Below are 7,986 nucleotides of genomic sequence, written 5' to 3' on the forward strand. Positions count from 1 at the left end.
GCTCTAAATGATGTTATCTTCATTCTTTTCTTGTTATCAATATCACTTAGATATTTTATATATTAATATTACCCTTTCTTTTTATCGATGTTACTATGTTACATATATTTTATGCGCGTCACTACAATAAATGGTAGCTTTTTGGATTGAATTTTTTCTTGCGACTTTCATTTGATGGGAAATAATTTTTTTTGCGACAAACTCTTTTGTGGCAATAGAAATTTTGTCGTAAAAAAATCAATTTTTACATTTTCATCTTCTTATTTCTGACGTGTAGGAAGCTAGCCTTAATTCCTATTTTCCGGCGAAAATTATGTCGCCGTAAATATTTTGACTACAAAGCCATCCTACAAGGCAGTATTAGGTTGCCGCTAAAGTGTTAAACGACATTGGTTTTTTTGTAGCAACTATTTATTTCCGGCGGTCTCCGGACCCTTTCTTACTCTCTTGCCCGCCTATGGTCTGAACGCCCCCACCCCTCGACGTCTCTCTCCCTCACCAGCTGTTGTCTTCGTTCTCTCAAACTCCCTTTGCGCCGCCGCAGTCCTTAGCTGTCTCCGGTAGCAGTTTCGTCAGTCAGGTAAGTCTCCATCTATCCCGCTTATCCAGCTCTCTTTTCTCTTTGTTCATATGCATCTCTCACTTTCTCAGTTTGCCAGCCGGTTTCTCTGTTTGGATCCAAGAGATCAAAGGGAAACAGATCTAGAAAGCATTAAAAGAGAGAAAAAAAGGTGGTGCAGCTTTGGGTTCTTGTTTAGCAGGGAAAATCAAGGTACCTTTGTAGGAATTGGAGAGATGCACGGTGGTGGTGATGTCTTGTGGGCTTGGTCAATGCTTTTTGTCAATCAAAAGGTACTTTCTTTTGAAGGTGTTTTGATCTCATTTCTTCCTTCTGCTATGATGTTGTAATGGGTTTCCCCTTCTTCAACTTAAGCTTCCGAAATCATACTGCTTAGCTATATCATGGTCTGGCCTCTATTAATTCCATCTGGTTGTCGTTAGAATCTTCTGGGTTTTGAACTATCTTGTTTTATTGATCTATGATGGGCTATTAATGTGCTTAAGGTTTGTTGTTGGCGGATTGTAATGGTTTTGCATACATTTTGGTTGGTTTTTCATCTCATGAGATAATTTTGAGTTTATGGCATATTGGAATTGGAATGTGTTGATAGCATATTGAGTTGATCTCTTGGTAGCAGAATTTGTGGAAGAATGTGTTGTTGGAGATATCTGTAGAAGAGTCTTGAAGGCTTGTGATTTGTGGAAGACGTGTTTGTGATTTTTCTGCTGAAGACTGGGTCTTAGTACTCGAGTTGGACTCTGTCTCAATAGCTTCAAACTCTGAGTTGGCATATAGAATCTCTTGAATCAGGTCATTCCACTTAATATCGTATTGCTTTTCCTTTTTGATGATTTATGGGACTAACTGTGAAGATTAACATGCTTTTGAAGCAGAGATGTTTTAAGGTATATATAATAAGGTATACATTTATTATAATAAGGTATAGATTACCTGCTTCTGACGTTTTATTCTCAGTTACACGAAATGTTAGATGGTGGCTCACCTGGTGTATACTCCTTGCAGGAAGCAGTCTTGGTTTATTGGTGAGCACAGGAGCACCGACTCTGAAGGTTTAACATCCTGTCATTATTACTCTATTTCTGTTTGTCTGAGGCTTATTATAGTCATTTGCAGGGAAAAGGAGTTGTCAAGGGTGTTGATTATGGGGCAACAGGCGAAGTTAAGAAAGTGGATGTTTCGTGTACATGCGAAAGGCTTGATGCAAGTCATATTAAAAGGTTCAAATGCTTTTAAGTTTTATTCATTTCCTCGTGTTGTGTGTCCATGTAGTTATTCCTTCTTTTATTTTTTTGGGCAGACTTTGAATCAAACCTTGCTGGTTATGCAGATTCATCAAACACAGGGAGTACACAATGGTTAGATTTCTATTTGGCAACTTTTGATCATTAGTACTGGAACTTCATCTAGCTCCTGTGTTTCTTTTTTTGCTTGATTAGATGTGTTCCTTTGTTGCTTTGTATTAAGAAAGTCTTTGGCATTGACCTATGTCATGCTATACACATTTGTGTTGTTTTGACAGAAAGGCTGAGGCAATCAAAAAAATATAAAAATGGTTGAATACCACATTATGCTAGTTTATTTTCAGTCTGTGAATGCTTGTTGGAAACTCCTACATTTGAACAATTTCCAGCCTGTGAATGGAGGTGGAAACTCTCACATTTGTACTGGTTTCAGCCTGTGAATGCTTGCTGGAGTTTCCCACATTTACACTGTTTTCAGTCTAGCTCATGTTTTACTCTTGAATATAATCGTTTATATGGCTAGTTATGTTGCATTTAGCTGTTCACAGAACAAATAAGTTTCTTGTAGTAAGTTAAACTTTAAAATGATCAAATAACAATTGGCGCACACTTCCCCTTCATTTTTCCATGTTTAGTACTTGTGCTCATTTTTTTTCTCTTTCTTTTAAAACTACCTCTCTATTGTTATTTTATTCCAATATTTTCTTTTTTTGTAATATAATGTTCCCATTTCTTAATGTATTTTAGGTATAAGGCTGTGAGCATGTGATACTATTTTGCTAGTTTTAATTTAGTAAAAGACTTTCCTGGAATTTTTTTTCTTTTCATTCGGGAAAAAGGCATTTCCTGCCATATTTATTGTTTGAAATAGGCATTTCTGGCAACACCATTCGCCACAATAAAACTTTTGTCCCGAGCAGGCTTCACTCGTGTGTGACATATTTTCCACGCAAACTCTATTTCCAACGACTATCATATGCCAAAAATAATAGTATTTTGGACAGCAACTAAAATCGCAGGTACTGGCCAGTAGTATCCATTGCCAGTTATTTCTAGGGAGTCTGCTACGAGTGGAAATAGCGGGAAAAGATTATTTCTGGCAATAATGTTGACTATTTCAGACAAAATTTCTCGCGAGAAAAAGGTCTTTTTGTGTGTGTGTGTGTGTGTGTGTATATACATGACATACTAATTTAATTGGTGAGTTTTATTACAACCAAACAGGTTCGCATTGTTGTTTTTCCATCCATTTTATTGTCCCCGATCTTGCCCCATGGATTAGGCAGTTTTCCTCCCTAGTTACGTACATGCTTGCTTTTGAGGTTTGAATCGTTTTCGAGCATAATCCTTGAAGATTTGAAATAGAAGATCCATACTAGATGTAAGCTATTTATATAGTTAAGCTTGTGAAAAGAAAAAAAGAGAATACTTGGTACCCAATATTAATCGATTGAAGTAAGGACTTTAAGCATACAAGTGGGCCCAATGTATATCATTGATCGTGGCCTAATTAAGAACACCTACCTAATTGTTGAATATTGCACTCTACGTGAACGTTCTCTCAACCTCTAAAAGGATTGTTCTGTCACATGATGTGTTGATAGCAGCGCAGATGAAGAAATACTAGAGGAAACAGAGGCTGAAGAAGAAGTTTTCATATTCATATATCGTGTGTTTACCAGGCAACTGTTGATATATATATATATATATATGTATATCAGATTTACAAATGAATAAAATAATGTAAGCTAATTTCTAGCTCATGTAACAAACTATAACAGAATATTTCCTATTCTATTAATCTGGTGCAGCCGTAAGTATTTGAGATGAATTTGTATCCTGTATTCTCAACATCCCCCCGCAAGATGGAGAGTATATGTTGATTACTCCCATCTTGAGCAGCAGCCGATTGAAAGTGGGGGAGTGCAATGGACAACATGTAGTTGTCTACAGTGCTCCTCTTGTTGAACCAAAGAAGTCACTCGATTCAACGGGGGTAAGAGGTCGTAGAGTAAAATCTAAGCACAAATAGTCGTAAGAGTCATTTAAACCCATTAAAAATTGCATTACCTTTTGTCAATGTGCGTTTTCCAGCAAGGTTTTGAGTGAACCACAGATACATGAAGGCATTGGTTCATAGATTTCCAACTTGTCCCAAAGGCATTTGAGTTTGTTAAAGTATTGGCTCAATGAATCGGTATCTTGAATCAGTAATGAGATAGATTTGGTTATCTGGAAAATGCGAGGAGCATTTTGGATTGAAAATTGCTCACGAAGATCCTTCCAAATGTTAGCTGCCGAGCCGGAATGTGCAATGTTGGATCGAAGGTCTAAACCAACAGAGTGTTGAATCCAGGCGATGATCATATCGTTGCAACGCTCCCATGGGGCAAGAAGGGGATTAGATTCATGAGTGGGTTTTGAGATTTTGCCATCAAGAAAGTCGAGTTTATTTTTGATGTTGAGAGCACGTCTCATAGTGCGCGCCCAGGTCACATAATTTGCTGTAGTGAGGAGGTCTGGAACTAGGGAAGAAGAAGCTCTTTCTTCGGGCTGAATATAGTATGGACTGGCGGGATAGTGGGGCTTGGTTTCAGGGGAGTTGGTTTCAGGATTGGAAGACATTGATGAATTGGATTCAGAGTCGATATTGGGAGGAGTTTCATTCATGGCTCTGGTACCATGTTGATAGCAGCGTAGATGAAGAAATGCTAGAGGAAACAGAGGCTGAAGAAGAAGTTTTCATATTCATATATCGTGTGTTTACCAGGCAATTGCTGATATATATATATATATATATATATCAGATTTACAAATGAATAAAATAATGTAAGCTAATTTCCAACTCATGTAACAAACTATAACAGAATATTTCCTATTCTATTAATCTGGTGCAGTCCTAAGTATTTGAGATGAATTTGTATCCTGTATTCTCAACATGATGATTTGGAACATTACCTGCAAACTGGTGAATTTCCTTCTACTGATGTGATACGGCCGGATTCAATCATCCATGCATGTAGTATGAAGGGATGTGAAATTGAAATAAATAATACTACACGGTCATGAGCCACCTAGTTAGTACTGATCAATCTGCATGATCATGCATGAATGAGTTTTGTTATGTACAAACAAAATCATATACTAATCTGCGTACTAATACTGATTTTTTTATATTCAAAATTTAAATTAGTATTATTTTTAATAAAATTTACTTTTTGACCAATCATATTAGATTAATGCACATATTAATGTATATGCGTGTTTGCAACTAAAATTTTCCTGCATGAATACATCCGGCAGCTTTGATATAGTCCCTAATATGTTGCAGTAATATTCAGCCACGATCTTATATTACAATATTATTACTGGTGACTTTTTTCAAGGAGGGAACGTACGATATATATATATATATATATATTTAAAAGAAGCGAGGTGTTAATTGGGAGGGTGAATATGGCGCACCCTAATCTATTACATATTCATTCTACATGATGATATAATTAAGTCATGATTCTAGATGAATATATATTATATATATTATTTATAAGCTGGTATGTAACAGAGCACATTTATTAAAGTATTTAGATGTCATAATTTGATTTGTAAATAAAATTTTAAAATTTAAATCTTACAAATAAATTTTATTATTTAATTAATATAGATAATTATATATTCTATATACTGATATGAAAATAAAATAATTATATATATATATATATATATATGTGTGTGTGCGGGCGTGCGCGCGTGTTATGTGGCCAAATGATATCTTCCATTAAGAATAGGGTGCGATTTTCATTACATTTAAAAGGGCTTTGCTACATACAGTCGCCAGATGCAGTCGGCGTGCAGTCGGCTGTACGAAATGAATAAAAAAAAATTATAATTTTTTTTTTTATATTCAAGGGGACCTACATGAATTATAAAAAGTTATAAAAATAATTCTTTTTTTCATGTAGATTCCGTATTAATTTTTTTTTTACAGCTGACTATACGCCGATTGCATCTACCGACTACAAAAAGTATTTCTCCATTTAAAAAGCCTCTCTTATTTTAGTGTGTTTTGTGCTCTGTTTATCGTAATTGACATTTCATGACCCGGTGACATGACAAAATAATATTCTAAAGGAGATATCGAGTATTTTTGCATTGTGTCACGCTTGTCGGCCTTTTTATTAAGCATATAACTTTCTTGTACGTCATGGATCAATTTCGTATATATGGTTGCTTATTTTAAAAGTAAGTACCATTATATTTCATACAATAGTACCAAGTGCGTCATGGATCAATTTCATATAAATTTTGAATATATTATAGCATATGGTACTATTATGATATTGTAGATTTTAATATAGATAATGAAGTAGTTTAAGGATGTGGTTTTGTCGGAGAAGTGATCTGGAGTCACTTTCTCGAGTGTCGGGACTTGTTTCTCGCTTTTGGTTATTATATTTTGATTTATTATGTTTTTTATCAGATAATTATATTACTTTTTGAAACGTTTGTATTTAAGTGAATTTGTATTTAATAATTATGATATTTTGTTGATTAATTTTAACTTATTAGCTGCGTCTTTTATTTTATACATATTACATATACATACACTTAATATTTATCATTGAGATGTATGACCCATGATATCATCATCTTGATTTTTCGATTTCTACATGTCAATATATGAAAATTGAAAGCTTCGCAATTAAGATTTAAAAAAATAAAATTATTTATTATATTTTATATAAAAATTTTAAAATATTATAATAATAAAATAAAATAAAAAAATAAAATAAATATCTTATATCCCACCACACTTGTCAAATCTGTCAAACCTGTCACTTATCTTATAGGAGACCAAACCAGGCCACTCGTTTAGTAGGCAACAATAGCACATAGTACTTGGGGCCTAGCTAATTTAATGTTTGAACATGTTCTACCATATATATTTTAGGGCGACTTTGACCTAGCTAGCTCCACGTAAGATGTGTTGCAGTCATTGATTATTTGATTGTAGTAGGTGTGGATAATGAGATAAAAAATTTTAATTTTAAATAAAAATTTAAAATATTATTTTTTAATATTATTATTATTATAAAATTTAAAAAAGTTATATTAAATTAAAAAAATTAAATTATTTATTATATTTTATATAAAAATTTTACAAAATTATAATTTAAAAATAAGATAGAATGAGATTAAAATTTTATGTTTTATCTCTTTTACCAAACCCGACGCTCAATCAGAAACCAAACCAGGCCACTCATTTAATAGGTGCCAGCAACACATAATACTTGGAGTTAATTTAATGTTTAAACATGTTCTACCATACATATTTTAGGGTGACTTTGACCTAACTAGGCTCATGTGGTATGTTTGAATAGTAAGATGAAAATTTTTAATTTTAGATAAAAATTTAAAATATTATTTTTTAATATTATTATTATTTTAAAATTTAAAAAAATTATATTAAAATTTTTAAAAAAAAGTTATTTATTATATTTTATATAAAAATTTAAAAAAATTATAATAATAAAATAATATAAAAATTTTATAATTTACCTCACTGCCAAACCCCCGCTTGATCAGAGACCAAACCAGGCCACTCATTTAGTGGGTGACAGCAACACAGTACTTGGGCCTAGCTAATTTAATGTTTGAACATGTCCTACCAAAGATATTTTGGGGCGACTTTGACCTAGCTAGGCCCCACGTACGATGTGCTTCTGTCACCGACTGTTAGAAATCTTTTTTTTTTTTTTCTTTTTTTTTCCACCGACTGTTAGAAATCTGATCAGAGATAATTAATTTCTTATTAATACTTCTCATTGAGTAGGAACGAAACATTATTGTGCTTTGTTTTTGAGATTTTTCTAGTTTCTAATCTTAAGATTTTCATATTTAGTTTAGATTATATTAAAAAAATTTAATATTTGAGAAAAGAAACCCTATAAATGGATGTTTATATTAAACTAAAAAAAAATAAAAAGGCTTGCTTAATTAGATAAGAATTGGACAAAAGTGATCGACAGTGATCCGGATGCATGTATTGGTGGTCGACACTTAAGTAAGCTAGATGACCGAGTCAATATTATATTAATTGATGACATTTAGTAATATAAAAGTTGACGTAAGGTCGTGAGCCGTCACATGAAAACAAAAATA

The 7,986-nt window shown here is 33.1% G+C and overlaps 1 long non-coding RNA gene across 9 annotated transcripts; it reads left to right on the forward strand.

Moving 5' to 3' along the window:
• Positions 1–307: 307 nt before the first annotated feature.
• LOC122309948 lies at positions 308–4,711 on the forward strand. 9 transcript variants are annotated; one of them, XR_006242566.1, is made up of 6 exons: positions 308–580; positions 652–852; positions 1,200–1,605; positions 1,697–1,800; positions 1,881–1,938; positions 3,429–4,711. It is a non-coding gene; the product is annotated as an uncharacterized LOC122309948 (long non-coding RNA). The 9 variants fall into 9 exon arrangements; XR_006242569.1 differs by having other exon boundaries at positions 3,432–4,711; XR_006242567.1 differs by lacking the exon at positions 3,429–4,711 and having other exon boundaries at positions 313–580; positions 1,200–1,372; positions 1,456–1,605; positions 1,911–2,156.
• Positions 4,712–7,986: the final 3,275 nt, after the last annotated feature.

This window comes from Carya illinoinensis, chromosome 5 (genome assembly GCF_018687715.1).
Source record: "Carya illinoinensis cultivar Pawnee chromosome 5, C.illinoinensisPawnee_v1, whole genome shotgun sequence".
NCBI classification, from domain to species: Eukaryota; Viridiplantae; Streptophyta; class Magnoliopsida; order Fagales; family Juglandaceae; genus Carya; species Carya illinoinensis.